We start from the raw sequence: 18,697 nt of genomic DNA, 5'->3' as shown, positions 1-18,697 counted from the left end.
CTTACTTACTAATTTTTTACTCACTAATTATTAAAATAATTACTAATTAAAAAAACAAAACAAAATTGATATATAGACATTATGAAAACATAGCCAAATGATTAATGATGCATTCATCTACATTACCTGTGCAATATACGTTCCTTCTTTGTAAAGACGTCCATATGCTGTCCATATTTCATCTCTACATTATTTAACTGAGTCATTAGAATACCTACACAGAGCCCCCACTTGTTTAGCTAAATTCCTCACTTTCCACTCCATACCTATGCAAACCCACTGCGCTGTATTATTAAAATCATCTTTACGGGCCATATTCTGCTCCATATACAAAATGTGAAACTTGAAAAATGGCATAGTAATGTATTTGCATTATATAATAATGACTCCCACGCAGCAAATTTATTAGTCTCCATTCTGGAAAAAGCCCCGGCAAAGCAACTTGCATGCTGTAATTGGCATCTTGCGGTTTGCTTTCCTGAGGAGAAAGTGAATTTTTATACGTGTTGATAATAAATAGCATATTTAAGCACCCAGGAAATCACCGCGAGACATCCATCCCACATCGTTTCATTTATTCTGGAGTGTTTAATTAAAGCTCGGAAACTACATGCAATTTGTGTCTGAACACTGTCTAATGTGTGAGAGTGGTTATTAGATATTAAATTGATGCATAATTCAGCCAATTAAGAAAGTAATCACACAAAGTAATGTAATGTAAGTTAATTATTACAGCATAAGCAAACAGTTCATCAACGCTATTTAATGCAGTGAGTCCCTCACATGCTCAGCAAGCACGGAAATATCTCGTTTAATCTATCTAATATACTGTCTTTGGAGGGTCTCTTCAGACATTCCTAAGGCACATTAATGACTTTCCTCTTTTGTCCAGTGGAAAAACTGGAAAAAAAACTGAAAAATGAAAGGATGTAACTTTGTCATGTTGATTATGTTGATATATTTTTTACAACATCGCATGTCGATATGATAGGAAGTTAGATAATGTATATTTCAACAACAAAAATGCATCTCTGTTTTGTGATAGATGTGAAAATGCCTATTATTAATGTAAACACAAGTGTAACAAAATAAGGGGATAGAAAGCGGAACTTAGAAATAAGCAAACTGTAATGCAGGCTGTGAGAGTTAATGAAAGTTAATTGGCATAAAATTGTGACTTTCTTTTTGTCTTTTTTTTGTCTTCATATTTTAAATTTGTTCCCTGAATAATTGCCAATTTTCAATTTATGCCATTTTTTTCTCCAATATTGTTCCCATAATATTTACATTTTATTTTTGTAACATTTTATTTTTTATTTTATTTTTGAAAATGTTCCAATTTTCCATTTATGCCATTTTTTCTCCAATATTGTTCCCATAATATTTACATTTTATTTTTGTAACATTTTATTTTTTTTATTTTTGAAAATTTTCCAATTTTCCATTTATGCCATTTTGTCTCCAATATTGTTCCCATAATATTTACATTTTATTTTTGTAACATTATAACTTTTTTTAGCAACCTAATTTTCCAATCGGGAACATTTTGTTGCTTTGGTAATTTTTTTTTTGTATTCATATTTTGAATTTGTTCTCTGAAAATTTTCCAATTTGCCATTTAGGCCATTTTTTTCTCCAATATTGTTCCCATAATATTTACATTTTTTTTTGTAACATTTTATTTTTTATTTTATTTTTGAAAATGTTCCAATTTTCCATTTATTTTCAATTTGAAGTCCTACACCTGGTTCAAATAGCTTTGGGTGTCTAGGCATGTGAGTCTTCCCTTCATCATCTCTGTCCTCACAGGAGGAGATCACCCCTCCCCTCGCATACAGTATGTAGTTTCTGATATTAAGTCATATTTCGGTATCAAAAGCCATCTATGTAGGTTGGAGTCAGATTTCACCTTGACACATGATCAAATCTGACAAATATAAAATATATTGACAGTGAAATTAAAATTGCATGACATCAAACATATATTACATTATATTAATATATGTAAAAATATTACAGTGCCACCCCTATTACAGTGCATCTAATGTGTCCAGTGTTGTATCTATGTACCTGTCTATCTATCTGCTGTTTTGTTTTTCCCAAAGACGGCACATTTCCTGAAAAACCAGCAATTTGCCACCCAGACAGTCCCTCGCTTTGGAAGCCGAAAAAACAAGACCTTCCGGCCCTGCTTTTGTTTCCCTTGGTTAAACACGCATGTCACAGTTGACCTTTCTCTGGGTCAGGCTTTATATTGCTTGACATGTTTCCAACGTAATAGAACTGTTTAGCTGCCATCCCCAGGGCCCGTATATTTATTAAGCCTCAATGAGTTGCATCTGTCTGCTTGAATCAAGAGGAGCAATCAGCCCGGGTCAGACATGTTGTAATGGAGAAATATAGACACGTAGGGGGACACACACACACACTCACACATGCAGACGTGGGCAGATTTGCAGCGGATAAATGCCCTCGCTTATAAAAGAGACCTCCATTTGCAACTACTACAATTGTATGGCTTGGATTCTACTGTATTGTGTTTACTAGAAGCTGTTATATGAGGTAAGTAGGGTTGCCAACCATCACTTGAAAAACTCAATTGTGCCTGAAAAAGGGACCTAATTTTACCGTGAAAATCGAAAATAGTTTGTGAAGGCTAAGCCAATCGATGCCAATCAACTTTTTTGCCATCTTTATTTATTCCCTTTGTCTTCACTCTGTCTCAGCTAGCTAGCTAGCTAGCATGCCGCTGTTGCTAGCTATGCGCCTAGCTTCTTTTCCTTGGACTTTTTACCATACGTACATTTTGATGTTATAGAAAAATAAGCAATGGGGCTAGCTTGGAGAACGTTTTCATCTGACAAGGAAGCTTTTGATAATATGATTGCAAAAAAGTAGCTATTCATGGTGGTCATGCTAACTTTAGCAATAGTAGTATTGCTAGCATTGCTAGCTGAATTTTGTTTCTAAGTGCCAAAGTGCCTGTTGTCTTGTTACTGAAGTCTTGTTACTAATTATTGTATTCCAGAGAATAATAAATGATAAATGTAACTATAAATAAGACTAATCATTGCAACAGAAAAAATACTAAAATGTTAATGTTATTAACATTATTATATTTTTTTATTAAAATAACTGATTTTAATACATTAATTATTAATTTACATAAAATTTATCAAATGTATTATGATTATTTTACACTGCTGTTATTACCACATAATTTAAATAATTTTTTCAATACATTTACATTTTTTGTAATTAATACAAATGCATAAAATAATGAATAAAATAGTAATGGCTTTGCAATATAGGTGATTCATGACTGTCGTGGCCCAACATAGTCACAGGAACTCTGAACATGGGTGTGGTTCCGTTATGCACCGATATGGTAAGCTCTCAACCAGACACTCACACAGCACAATCAGACTTGTGCAACAGTTCTATATGACTCATGGGGAAATAATGACTCTTACTTCTACACAAGCTTAACTTTCACTTTCTAGAGGGGTGCAACAACTTTTATGTAGACCCTTGACACTTGCATTTCCATTTTCCTTGTCGATGTAGCGCTGTAACAAAACATAATGCTGTTATTTTTAACACAATTTGTAAACATATCAAAGCTTGTGGAAGCACAGTGGTGTACTTCCCCTGCGGGTCCAGTGTGAGTCTTTAGTCTGGTGTCCTTTTTGAGGCGTATTGATTTATCTTTGTTCAGCCGTTGTACAACATCCCATAATGCAGGTCATTTTCTTAAACTGATTTTAAACCCCTATCTGGTAATCAGGGATAATTGTCAATTATCACAAGGACCCATCAGATCAATTACGGCAGAATCAATGCCGCCACTCTGGGCACACGTGCCTTCCTTTCTTTCCTTTACCACCTCATAGAAAGGGTTTAGTAAATATAAAGTTGGGTATAAAACTACGAGTGTGTTATGGTTTTTAATGGTTGTGTTTTACTGTGGCTGGGAGACTGGGCGGTTTTATCACCCTTAATGGAGATAAAACTATTGTTCCCCGTTAGACTGAAGGCTGTGTATTATGTCTTTCGCCTGCTTATGACCAAACTGAGCTGAACCTTCTTTTTTCTGGCAGGCGAGATGACTTTTGTAATGAAAGTTAATGTCAAAGAGCGCTTATTTTCCTCAAGACGGCTCCGTTTGCGGCCTGGTGAAAGAGAGACGTCATTGGCTCGATGGCTCGCAGCATGTATGGATACAAATATGCTGCTGCAACAGAAAAAGCCAGGTCAGCAGCCTGATGTATTATATCCTCCTCAGCGTATTTATTTACACTCAGCTACTCCACAAATGCTCGTGTCATCTTAACGGCTGACAATTAATCTGTCGCCGAGGCGGCTCGAAGTGAATGAAAGAGATTGATTTTAATTCGAAAACCTTTTTTCTGGCCTCGTGAAGCAATTCGCCACTTGAATGTTGCTGGTTTCTAATGTTGTGCTGTGGTGGGAACTGGGGTCTTTTGGCGCTTTGACGCTGTTAGCACATTTAGCTACTGATGACGCAGCATCAGGAGCAACTGGGCCTTCAGTAGCTTGCAAACTATAATCACATTTCTTATATTATGAATAATAAAAAATAATGAAAAATATTTAGACTCATCCAGTATCTATTTCACATGTATATATTAATTCCTAATATATTTTTTAAAATTCTAAATGTTACATATTTTCTTTTCTTTCCGTTGATTGACTCCCTAAATTAGATTAATATAATGTAAATAATTATATAAAATATGACAAAACGTGTATAAAATCTCTCATATTGTATATTATAATAGTAAATATGTATAATCATATATGTATCTATATTTGCAAATTAGTTTGTACCTTAGTTTTAGCATCCCTCTTATTCATATCTATTGGTTCCGACCACTGGACACCTTTTGGAAGCATATTATTATTTCCTTTTTTCATAATTTGAGCTGCATATCTCTTTTGTAATTGGTTGTATCATTGTTTTATATGTCCTTTTTTTTATATGTCTCCTGTTTAGTCAATGCAATGAATATTTGCTGAGAATGTATTCTGAATACTGCAATACATTTGGTTCTTTATATGATTTGATTGTATTTTCCAGCATTTCCAACGCCTAAAAACGTGCTTATATATCCAAATACGACATTTAGTTTTATTGACTTTGTATGTTTCCCCCCTTTTCATAGTTACGAGTGGATGTGCTGTTCAAGGACAAACCTTGAGCGCAGAGGAAGGACGTGCTAAATCAAGACAAATGGTAAGGTCATCATTAAATCCATTGTAGCATCTGTAATGCTTAATACGCAGCATACTGTGGAGACATATTAGATATCGAATCCTTGTTTAAGACCGGTTCCAGCGTCTTGTTGTCCGTTTCAATCTGTGTGAAACGCACCATAATCATTTTCAGTAAATCTAGCAGAGATTGACATTTAACCAGTGTCCAAACTCCTCATATTTCATCCCCACCTGAAAGAGACTGCCACTGAGTATAATCACACACACACACACACACACACACACACACATACGCACACAGAAAACAGAGTGTGCACTTTGTGCACAGCTATTTATATCAATAAGTCCCGTGCTGAGAGGCACAAAATGAGCGTTTAAGCTGCAGGGCCCAGAGAGCTCCATAGCAGGTGGGCAGGCTGCTCGGAGGCGTTCGGATAGAGGCGGTGTCGAATTTTTTTTTTTTTTTTTTTTTACAGGTGTTGCCCATCTCGCCGGGCGTCCACGCCTCTTGAAGGTTTAGGAGGAATCGGGACAGCTGGAGCAGGCGGCAGTGGGGAGACGGGCAGAGCGCCTCCTCTCGCTGTCGGGGCCTCCGCAGGTCAGTGCCTCCACCCGAAGGGACGGCAGAGCGAAACGCTATCAATTCCCAAACAAAGGAGCCACTTCAGCCGCCACAAAGGAAACATATGTGATGGAGCTGACTGGTGAGCAGCAGCTCACTTGAACATGTCAGCTTCTCCTAATTAGCTTTGTTAAGTCCCTCTGCTGTCTTCCCAACTGAGGCCTCTCTCGGGCTCATGTGGGCTTTGTGTTTACAAGGGCAAAGGCTCCGACCGGCTCCCAAAACACACATTTCTCTTTTGCTTGAAAGGCTCGCTGATTTAATTCTTCCTCAAACGAGCGTCATTGCACAGATATAGATAGATTGACACACAAGTGACATATTGATTTTGTTTGTGCAATCAAGCATAGCTTTACAGCCCCTTTGGCTGCACAGCTTAACGTGCGTTACACCCGCTTGGGTGTGCACGTGGTGACATGCTTTACATGCACGCACCTGCCCCGCCATTATTAGCTTGGATGAAGTGTCACTAGGTTTTAAAAACAGGGGAGACCCCAGGAGTAGTCTTGGGTATCGTTTACATATTATTCCACATGGGTGCCAAATCAGTGGAGCCGGCTGGCCCATTAGGCAATATAGGCAAATGCTAAAAGCGCCGTGACCTTCAGGGGGTTCCAAAACAATTCCCATTCTAATATAATTGTATTAAATTTATATTGGCATTGTAAATATAAAAATAATAACAAATAATAAATAAGCAAGGTTGCAGAGTAGTTAGCACGCAGGCCTCACAGCTGGGAGACCCGAGTTCAATTCCATCCTCGGCCATCTCTGTGTGGAATTTGCATGTTCTCCCTGTGCATGCATGTTTTTTTTTCCCCCGGGTACTCCAGTTTCCTCCCACATTCCAAAAACATGCTAGGTTAATTGACGACTCCAAATTGTCCATAGGTATGAATGTGAGTGTGAATGGTTGTTTGTCTATATGTGCCTTGTGATTGGCTGGCCACCAGTCAAGGGTGTGGGATAGGCTCCAGCACCCTCTGTGAGGATAAGCAGTACCAAATGAATGAATGAATAAATAAATTTAAGCATTTAATGTATTTTCCGTACTATAAGTCACACTTTTTTTCATGGTTTGACTGGTCCTGCAACTTATACTCCAGAGCGACTTACTCTATATATGTTTCTTTTTACACTGACGGCCACGAAAGGGCGATCTTGGCTTATGTGCCATGCAGTATCTGCTACTCCTATCACTCCTGTACCATGGTAAATGTACAATGTAAATATCGACGGAACACAAATGCCCCCCAAAATGTTATGTTATCTAAATAACTGTTAATATGTTACGTATGTTCAGGCCACACAGTCAGTCGGGAAGACCTGCGTTCGATTCTCCGCTTGGGCATGGGTTTCCTCCCACATTCCAAAAACATGCTAGGTTAATTGGCGACTCCAAATAGTCCATAGGTATGAATGTGAGTGTGAATGGTTGTTTGTCGATATGTGCGCTGTGATTGGCTCTCGCCTCTCTCGCTGGGATTGAAAAGCTGCATAGAAAATGGATGGATGGATATTACGTTGACATACCACCTAGTATCCTGCTGTTCTTGATTTTATTGCTATTACTATAACTTGTCTCTGATTTTATAAAACCGATTTCCTTTCAAAAATGCGATTTATTGCCCAGTATGACTTATATATGTTTATTTCTTCTTCTACATTGTGCATTTTTGGCTGGTGTGACTGATACTCTTGAGTGACTTGTAGTCCAGAAAATATGGTAATTATATTTTGGTAATGTAACAAACATCAGTAAATACTTATGAAATTAAAATATAATAATTCATAATTCATAAACATGTAAAAATAATTAAGATATGGTTTCATTCACCTGCATATATTTTTTTGGTGTTAATAATTTGATTCAAGCTTTGTGACAAGCTTTTTTAAAAATGTTGTATCATAATTATTATGACCAACATAATCCAAATTTTGTTCTTATTATCTTACAAAATTTTTTTCCAAAAATGTATTCTTTCCCTTAAGCCTATAATATTAATGCATCAAGTGGATCCATGTCACTTCTAGTGCGTCAAAGTACCATGCTATGCCTCCTCATGTATGCATGTACTGCCCCACGGTGGCTCTGCCGCAGGAAGGATTTCTATTTAACTGGAATTCAGCCTCTGGCGCTGATGGCTGCCAGGCAGCGCAGCGCTTGAGAAGCATCAGGTCCAGAGCTGTGACTGCTGAGTGTCGTGATCCCGAGAGCTCTCCTCTCTTTGACAGGAGGCTGGGTTAAAAGTTTTGCGAGATTATATCTCAGAAGGGGTTTGTGATGATGCGTCATGACAGGTATTGCTTTCAGTGGGTGAAGGTCTCTTCTATAGGCGACTTCAAACTCCTCCATCAATGACATGTACGACCAAGATTAATATTTGCTTTTGCCGGCTCGGATCCACTGATGGATTAAAGTTGAGGTTGAGCTTGTCGTAAATTGTTTGATTTCCATTTTAGATTCATGGATGTACAAACAAAGGGTAAGATATCTGTCCTAAGCCCTTGAGGAATTATTAAGTTCGATATTGAGAGGTAAAAAAAGCCCTCCCATTTAGTCATTCAATACTAAAAGACATGACGAAAGAGGTGATGGCCTAACTCTCCACTCATGTATTTTCATTAAAAAGTAAAAAACTAAAGTGTATTTGAAAAGACCTCAGCAGGGATCATGAATGGAAGAATAGTGCATGACAGGAAGCAGGAAGTGGAAGAGCCTGGAGGAGCGTAGTGTGCACAAGGTTATGCAGCTCAAGTCCAAATGTCAAAATTATAACAGGAAAATTGTAATAAATGTATTATCATTTTAATGTAAACAACCCTTTTGGTGGTCCGGTTAGTTATTTAATATTTGAGCTGTCACAAAAGCAAAACATATTATTTCACAAAAAGCTGTTTTCCTCCCCTTTGTAGTCGGGAACTGATATTTTCCTGAAACATACCTATGTTCCACTGCTTATTTTCAACTTTTCAAATATAGAAGTATTTACTAAAAACAAGCTCCACAAATAAGACTAAAAAAAAAAATAAAGGGTCTCAAATGTCAGCCAAGCAAATCTAGATCAAAATATGGCATTATTTCCTGATAGGTGAAGCATACATACTTGGACATGCTCCAACAAGCCAATGTATTCTACACCCACTGCCTGCCATGACAGCAACCTGCTTCCTTTTTTTGTTCCCTTTTCTCCTTTTTCCTGAACACTAAGAACACAATCAAAGTGCTGCTGTGGAGGAATACCCAGCTAACTGTCTGGAGATGTCTAGCCAAAAGGGATTTGTCCCTCAGGTAGAAGGGGTGGGGGGCTAGGTAGGCATGCATACCTGAACTCGGTAAGGTGTTCACGTAAATGGTAGTGACTCAGTAAAAACTAAATAAGGAGCCCTCCCAAAGACTTGAGGTGATTGTGAGTAATGCACCTTTTTACAAAATTTTTATGTTTTCCAAAAGTACCGTTTCAAAAGTACTCATTTGGCACCAATATCAGATTTTATGGAAACGATAGCAACCCTAGGCTGGCCCCTTCAAATGTATCATAGCGTGATGACCGCTGTACGGGCGACTTTGGCCCACAACTATGGATTATGTTAAAATGGCCTGTGCATTGACGAGCATATGCTAATTTGTCCCAGATGGGTACGAGAGAAGCGGGCGGCGGGGACATGCGGCCCGGCAGAAAGCAGGAGCAGTGCTTGGCAGGTCCATCATTCCGTCATTAAAGGCCACATTATTACTTACAACAAGACTTGCATGACAATTGCCGGAATGAATGCAGTCCCTCCGAGAGCAGCCCGGTGTGTCCTTCAGCTTCCCTTCGTCTGTTTTGTTTTCCTCCTGGCTCCACAGCTCCTCCCGGCTGCTGATGCTGCGTAAGGGGCTTTGTGCTCTCCGTGTTCAGACATCAATAAGACAGGCTCGTACAAGCTGAAGCCATTCATTAATATAATGAGATGCTTTTGCTTTAATTGATAACCGATCAGTGCTGATGAGACATTATGCACTTGTGGATACAAGGCTTTTGCTGCATATGCGCTGGAAGTTGAAGCCAAGCACCTGCAAATTTGTTTTGGAGAGGCAGGAGTCCTTTGGAGCCATTATTTTGTTATACCACCGGGCGACCAATGAGCTGTCCCTGCTGCATTATTATTGAACTAGGCTATTTGGTTTCTCGCTACACAAGCAGAAAGATAATAGCGGCTTATGTTGAAGTGCACGTGCGGGACGCCCTTTGTCCTTTTCAAATCAACAGCTTTAGAAATGGCCGGATTAAAAAGAAAGCAAGTAAACGATGCAAACTGTGTTTCACCTTTGCTTTCAAAATAATGTACAATAATGATGCATTTTCTTATAGTGTGACGTACCTAGCAACATGCTGACATACCTGTCAACATTTGCATTATGAAATAATAGGGGATATATTAACAAAGAAATATGAAAAGGATCATTTACACCAGCACATGGTGTATTCAAGGACCCAGTGAAAAAAACTGCAAAATCTCAATGCTTGACGAAAAAATTAATAGCAATTTTATGCTGAATGAGGTGTCTATTTTTGTGGGAAAATGGCCCATTTTCAATTAAAATGCTATTTTGTAGAGTTATGAATGCTCACTTGTGAATATACTTGGATACACTGTAGTATAATCCTGCTAACAAATATGAATACAATCATAAACAAGGTTACATATGTGTTCAATTTTAATTACTGACTAGACCCAGCATGCAGTATAATCTCGGGTTATGTTATTCATTTGTTGAGACAATGCATACCCATTCATTCCGTGAAATTCCTCCTTCTAGCTTGTCCTCTCTTGGGTTGAGAGGGTATGCTGGAGCCTATCCCAGCTGATTTTGGGCCCCATGGGAGTCTGTTGCGGGAACCCCAACTATGTAAAATACCTTGATAGTGTACATAATACAGTTTTACAGGCAGAAAACAATGCAAAGTCATGGTGGGAAAGTAAAGGGTGAGCAAATGCCGACCATGTTCCAAAAATAGACATTTTTATCGCCGCATCATTTGCTCACATATTTTACCACTAGCTGAAGGTTGTGGACCAAACTGATGGTCCTTGATTTGGCGGAAGGATACAATACAATAAATAGTCCTAATCAAAACTTTAAGAACAGTTGAAAAATGGCAAAAATGTACATTTTGCACTGTTGAATCTTAAGCAGAGTTGCAAAAGCGGACATGGGAGTAAGACCAAAAATTCTGGAATCAGCAATTTATTACAAGAAGCCATTAAAGTGAAATAGGCTAATCAAAAGTTTAATACCATATAAAAAAAAATAACAGAAGCTCCCATTAAAATAGAAATGAAATGTTGAAAAAAAGAGAGTGAGTCATGAGTAGCTGCACTATTCTTGATAGTCAGCTGAAAAATGGGTTTGGGTACGTCTGATGCCAGTGTTTCCACGAGGCTAGTGGGAATGTTGATCCACGTTGATCCAACTGATGTTCATTTTTCTAAACTTCCCTTGCCATCGTTCTCCAAAGGTTCTCAGTTGGGTTTGGATGAGGGGAAGATGCAGGATGGTCCAAAAGAGTCAGCTTATTCCTCTGGAAGAAGTCTTTTGTGAAGTGCAGTGTTGTCCTGTTGAAAAAGCACATTCAGTCATTAGCACATTCAGTCATCTCCGCATAGCCAGCTGACGCCCCTGCACAACCTGAAGCTGCGTTATCTCAAGTGGGATCTCCTTGTCATGCCAGTAACGTTGGAAGTCATCGCATTTTTATTTTTCTCCTACCTTTCAATGTCCCACGTTTGGTGCTCTCCTGCTAATTCCAAAACGGAATTCCAAATTCCAAAAGGAAACGAGGCTTTTGAAGATCTTTTTTCTTCTTGAAACTCTTCTCCTGCATGTGATTCATTGACTCAAGGCCGGCAACATTTCTTTGGGTCAACTACTTGACTTTTTTGTTCCATAACCCAACAGTTTGGCTGTGCTCTGAATATTTTCTTCTTCTTAGAACCTCCTAAAGAACCAACAATAACCAAATGTAAATTGTTGGTATTAAAATTTGGTTTAGGAGTGTGGATAGATCAACATTACGTGTAATAGGTAATGTGTATGTGTAATATTGGGTGCAATGCTGGGAGTAGTCGGTCAACAATACCACAATTAGTATTGTACAAGTATACGATAACCAAGGCAAAATTTTCAAGGAAATTTAAATTGAGAACCAAATCATATGAAAACTGGTGTGTTTGAAAACCAAAGTAATGTATGTACATCCCCAAATGAAAGAGTACTGAATACTTGCTTGTGTGAAGCCATACTTTGTAGCGCAGCAAATAAGTACTGACACCACATTCCAGCCAATCACGGATTATCATCACAAAAAGGACGGAATTAATGTTGTCAAGATCGGCTTTCAACTGCTCTCAGGAGACCTTTCCGCCCCGGTCGGGAACCGGGGGGGCGGAAAGGGGTGTTAACATTTGTCATGGAGCTCTCTGTGCTGTATTTGCTGGGGGCATTGTTAGCACACACTGCCTCCAGCTCAGGATTTGGGCAGCCAAATCACACACACACACACACACACACTCCCACCCTCCCTCGCTTCCACCCCACCTTTGGAGCAGAAAGAATAGATGCCTTGGGGCAGTTCAGCGAGTGTGCATCAGTTCAGATGAGGCACGTTAAGTGGCGAGTGATAAATTTGGCACGACAATTGCAAACACCATCGCTTTTGTCTGTAATTAATTCCAATGGTGCCTGAGGCCTTACCCGTGTTGCTACTGGTGTGGGCCAGCAGTGCTTCCTAACGAGGGCACATTACAGCCGGGATTATTGTCCAGATAATGCTACTCTTCCAGGGTGGGTAGTGAGAGAAATTGGAGGGGTTCTAGCAGGAAAATATTTTTTTAGTTGTCAGATCATTTGTAGAATGATTAGGATAAATACAATTTGGAGCCATTTTTCATAATTCAGGGGTGTCCAAACTGCGACCCAGTGACCACTTGTGGCCCACGGATGCTTTTTATTATATCCCCAGAACACAAACAAATAGTTGCTTGTTTGCCCCAAAATTTCTTGGAATTTATTTGGACAGTTCTTGAAACTTTTGTATGCGTCTTGTCATGATTGACAGCGTCACCAAATTTCATGACATTTCCATGAAACAGGCAGCAGGGGCTATTTTTTTCAAAATTTAAATGGGCCGCTACTCAGTGATTTTCCAGAGGTTGTGTTCGAACCCCTGAAAAATCTAAATTTTCTTTGGAAAAATGTGATCTATGTGCTTACAAATTTTTGGTGAGGTTTAATGTATGTTTAATGTATGCACTCAAAAGTGGAAGTAAAGTTGCAGAATAACAATAAAAAAAAAATAGCAGTTTGAAAACAAACAGCAACAAAAATGGAAGAATCAGCAGTCATTTTAAAATAATAAAGTCAAAATATTAAGAAATATGAGAATAACATCCTATTGTTAAAACGGATAAATAATGTCATTTTAGTAGCATAAAGTTGAAATTTTACAGAATTTTTTTTTAGGGATGTCCGGTATTGTTTTTTTTCGGTTTATAAAAATGTATAAATATGGGTTGCTTTACCTATGTGGTCCTTTCATTCTTTCAGTTTTTCAATATGTGGTCCTCGCTGGAAAATGTTTAGACACCCCCGCTACAATTGGATGAAAACCAAGGCAAGATTTTGCCTTTTTTTGTCGAAGACCAAATCATAAAAAACTAGGGTGTCTTACAACGGAGGTTTATTGCTAACCTTTTTAAGATCTCCTATCATCATCACATGTTACCACATTTCATAATTCAATGCAACAACTCGGTTGCGGAGAGAAATACACTACTACTTTGGTTATCATGACAGCTCCGACATCAATTTGACGTTACAAATTTGGCAACTTACACTTAACTGGCTGCTCAAAGTCAGTTTTTATTTTGGACCTACTCACCTCGGTTTTAACAGACCACAAGGGGCAACTCTTAGATACAAGCCCGCGTGTGTGTGTGAGATGTATGACGATAACAGCCTGGGGCGACAGCAGTCAGATGGAGTGGATGGACCTACAGAGAATTATCACCTGACATTGCAACTCCTCTTGGCTTCACGGCCGCTTACATTGAGCGTCAGCTCATTGTCTGCTGCTGCACAGTTTCCAGCTAGTGGACCTAAAGACATGTAGCGGCTAAAACAAAGACGGGTCTCTCATGGGGAAACATGCGCACGGTGAGTCTCTGCATTTCACAAGGGTTTGGTTTCAAGACCACCTGCGGATGGCGAAAAAAAACCAAGTCGCTGAGACACCTTTAAAAATCTCCATTTTGAAAACATTCAAATTAAACCACAACTCTTTAATTGACTTGAGGAGCTTGCAACTAACACAATCCAACATGTAAAACAATACCAGTTTGTATATATTTGCTGGGTAACTTCCTGTTCGGGAAGTATGTGGGTGATCTCCTTCTTTTGCAACGTCCCCCTTTAGTGTGCAAGCTAACCACAGTGATAAAAAGACAAAGTTCTTTTAGACTATTTCATTTAACTCTTGTATTTATTATTTGTGTTACTATTCGGGCGAGAGGCGGGGTACACCCTGGACTGGTCGCCAGCCAATCACAGGGCACATATAGACAAACAACCATTCACACTCACATTCATACCTATGGACAATTTGGAGTCGCCAATTAACCTAGCATTTGGAACCTAGTTTTTGGAATGTGGGAGGAAACCGGAGTACCTGGAGAACATGCAAACTCCACACAGAGATGGCCGAGGGTGGAATTGAACCCTGGTCTCCTTAATTCTGTTTTTGATTAAAACATTTTTATCTATAAGACCAGTATTGTATTTTTTTGCAAAATGGGGTGCTCAAACAAAGAAGCTCCTACATTGCTGACTCACAGCTATTGTTAGTTTTGCTTTCGATTTCAGTTGTGTCGACAACAACTTGCGGTGATGTGAATCAGCCAGTCCGAGGGGCGTCAACATAAGCGGGTTCGACTGTATTCAGGAAAAAGATGGAGGCCAGGGATCAAAGTTTTACAAGCTTACCTTTGGAAATTTAGTGCCATGGTATGTTGTCGGCAGGTGTTATGAATTGGCACGGAACGCGGGAAATAATGGGCCCACAGATTGCACCTTTAATATTTGGTCCAATGGGTCCAACAACTCAGTTCTTCTCATTCGGTGGTAATGCGGAGGCATTAATTAACGGCTTGTACTTCTGAGTAGTTTTATGACGGCTAATGTCCCTCATTAAGTGAGCTATAGTTACTCAAGGACATAAAAGAACCCCTCTGCAGTACCGTTAATCCTGATTTCACTTGTGAGAGTGCTTACATGTCTACCCTAACTAGCTCGGTAACGCTGGATCTCTGGGTCTAGCCTTCTCCTGCAGGCTTCTGAAGCCTCCTGCAGGGAGAAGTTGAACACACCACCAATCTGTGTCATTACTCTGTCATTGCATCAGATCACATGATTAGCTCCAGGGGCATTGGAGGAGGCGGGCTTGTTGCCGTCCCCGGGTAATGGTCCGGGGCACTGTGGAGGAGGGTTGTGCGCTGTCCTCCATGCAGGGCCAAGGATGCGGCATCATTCAGTCTGCCGCAGATGGCCTCCTGGTGACTCATGTTTCACTCAGACCTTTCATGTATGTACGAGTGTGGGTGTGTCACTTCCCATTGAAAATCGTCTTTGTCATTGTTTTTTTGGGCGTTAATCTTTTTCAAAGCGTCAGTGGAAAACCGAATCATACAATTAACACAAAAAAAACAAAAATATGACCACAGAAAAATGTTTTATAGAGAATAATTATAGATTTATATGCAGAAACCTATACTATGCAAACTAAAGCGACGCCCAACTGCCTAGTGTGCTTGGCACCACGTAGCCAAGACATATTTTTAGCAATACTTTTGGTAAAAAAAAAAACCAACAACCACGGCCTACAAAAATGGAGGTACCACTGTAGTTTGTTGTACAATAACCAAAACTGTGTCCAAAAACCAAAACATATCATTTGGAATCATTCAAAGACTGGGGCATACGAAAACCGAGGTTTCGCTGTAGTTTGTTCAGTGCAATGTTTGGCTGTATGATAACCGAGACAGTATCCGAAAACAGAGATTGCGTCACCAATTTGTTCATTTTTTGTTGCAAATTGAATCCTACGAAACCTGGGGCTTACGAAAACTGAGGTTCCACAATAGTTTGTTAGACGCACTGTGTGGTCGTAAAATAACCGAGACAATATACAAAAACCAAGACGTATCAGTTTGTCAAAAACCAAATCATGTCAATACAAAAAATACAAAAAAATAAGAGTCCACTGAAGTTTGTTGGCCGTACAATATCTGAGACTGTGTATGAAAACCAAGACACATTCTTCATCAATAATTTAAATCGAAAACTGAATACTACTAAAACTAAAGTGTATGAAAACCAAGGTTCCACTGTAGTTTGTTAGCCACTTTGGCCATACGATAACAAAGACATTTTTTGCAATAATTTTCATAAAAAAACAAATCACATGAAAACCGAGGTTCAACTGTTTGGCCGTATGATAACCAAGACAGTGTATGACAACCAAGACATAGCAATAATTTTTGTTGAAAACCAAATAATAGCATACATAACTGAGGTGCCACTGTTTGTTAGGTGCACTGTTTGGCTGTATATTTGTAGAAAAAAACGAGACAAATGTTTTTAATAAAAAAAAAAAACCAGATCAAGCAAAAACTGGAGCACACAAAAAAAAACCTGTGATTTGTTAGGTGTAATATTTGAATCACGAACGTGTGGATGGGCTTTCGATTCCACAGAACCATAAAGAAAACAGAGACATAATTGTCACTGAAAACTGAATCCGTACAAAAAACCAGGGCGTACGAAAAGCGAGGCGTCACTCTACACGGATCTTGGTCCATAGAAATAATAGCTTGAGTGTTAAAGAATTACCAAACCATTAAATTGGATGAAGAGTAGCCTATGAAGGAGTCTGTCGCAGGTCGGCTAGCTGTGTGGACAGGTTGTCGATGCAGCCTTTTATAATGCAAAGGCTTGTAATTATCTCACGCCTGCTCATTTCACACTGACATATCGCTTTCCTAAATGTCAGTCGGAACAGTCAGTGTACTTCTTCTCTTTCCCCCCAGCTCAGGAAAGCCTTCCTCACATCATCCACACAGCTACAATGATGGTGGTGCTTTAGCCCTGAGCATGTACCCCCCCACTTCACCTGGGGAATAGTGGTTCAGGCATCACCGATCGTTGACCTGGCTATTGTTGTTTGTGATACTTACTGGTAAACTTTTGCAATCAATACAACATCAGCCAGCAGAGCCCCTGGGAATGAAAACCTGAAACAGCGCACTTAATCTTGGCGCCGGCCCCTGCTCCCTGCTCTGCCGCTAAACTAGGTAGTTGGCCTACTTGATGCCGCATTATTGCCGCAGAGGTCAGATGTGAGCTGTCTTGCACGGCGCCTGATGAATGGCTGTTTTTGATAAAGCGCTTCTCCCATCCAACAAGAGACATTTAATAATGATGGACCATAACTGCACACACACACACACACACACACAAAATCCTTGTAGAAGGAAGGAAAAAAAAATCCCTACTGCCTACCCCTCCCTGTCTCAGACAAGTGAGCAGCTAGCCCCAGTCAGGACACCTCGGGGCTTGCTTACTTCGCAGATACCACAGCCTTGTTTTGCACGGTTGTGTCTGATAATTGCTCATTTTCAAATCGAATGTCCAGTTTTTCATTCATTCATTCATTTTCTACCGCTTTTTCCTCACGAGGGTCGCGGGGGTGCTGGAGCCTATCCCAGCTATCTTTGGGCGAGAGGCAGGGTACACCCTAGACTGATCGCCAGCCAATCACAGGGCACATATAGACAAACAACCATTCACACTCACATTCATACCTATGGACAATTTGGAGTCGCCAATTAACCTAGCATGTTTTTGGAATGTGGGAGGAAACCGGAGTACCCGGAGAAAACCCTACGCATGCACGGGGAGAACATGCAAACTCCACACAGAGATGGCCCAGGGAGGAATTGAACCCTGGTCTCCTAACTGTGAGGTCTGCGCGCTAACCACTAGACCGCCGTGCCGCCCATGTCCAGTTTTAATGCACTAAAAAACAAATTACCATTTGAATGACACTTGACTAAATAGGCATCACTAAACTGACACTGCTATGTATGATTACTTTTTTGATGAAAATTCTGATAAACTGTCTCAATGTTGCGCATAAACTCTTTTAATGCGGTGACCAAATGTCCTGTTTTTCCAGGACCAGCGCTGTTTTCACATTTTCACCAGTCCTCTGCATGTTCGTTGACTGATTCAGGTATTCTTGGGTGTCTAGGCATGGGAGTCTGCCCTTCATCGTCTCTGAGATCACCCATCCCCAAGCATATGTTCTCTAGAAGCTGTCCCCTTTGCATGCAAGTGTGATTAAACCTTATCTGTTATCTGGTAAAGTAGATGTTAGATGTTCATTTATCCATTTATTCATGCCTCATTGATTATTATTTTTGCATTGGGTTCTGTATGTAAAACTATTAATAACTAAGAATTTCTGCGGGAATTTTAGTTAAATATCCACTCTGACAAAACCTCCCCGTCTGCTGTGCCGATCATTGAATTGAAACCGTTTTGCAAACTGCTTTTGCGACGAGCTAGCCATATCAGTGCATATTTAGCTCAAGTGGCTCTAAATCAAATGCACACGCATTAAATGACTATCGTTATAAAAGTGTGCGGGAGGAAATTAAATGCCATTCTCAGGAAAAAAACAAAGCCCAGAGCGCCGTGACAGTTTTGACATCGACAACGCCTTTAGTGACAGGAAT

General features: G+C 39.7%; 1 long non-coding RNA gene across 2 annotated transcripts; it reads left to right on the top strand.

Annotated features, from left to right (window-relative positions):
- Positions 1-2,118: 2,118 nt before the first annotated feature.
- Positions 2,119-18,262, top strand: LOC131135986 (uncharacterized). 2 transcript variants are annotated; one of them, XR_009131678.1, is made up of 5 exons: positions 2,119-2,562; positions 4,101-4,253; positions 5,187-5,257; positions 5,715-5,836; positions 18,136-18,262. It is a non-coding gene; the product is annotated as an uncharacterized LOC131135986 (long non-coding RNA). The 2 variants fall into 2 exon arrangements; XR_009131677.1 differs by lacking the exon at positions 18,136-18,262 and having other exon boundaries at positions 5,715-6,610.
- Positions 18,263-18,697: the final 435 nt, after the last annotated feature.

The sequence above is a fragment of the Doryrhamphus excisus genome, chromosome 9 (assembly GCF_030265055.1).
Source record: "Doryrhamphus excisus isolate RoL2022-K1 chromosome 9, RoL_Dexc_1.0, whole genome shotgun sequence".
Classification (NCBI taxonomy): domain Eukaryota; kingdom Metazoa; phylum Chordata; class Actinopteri; order Syngnathiformes; family Syngnathidae; genus Doryrhamphus; species Doryrhamphus excisus.
This window is presented reverse-complemented; position numbering and strand designations above follow the sequence as displayed.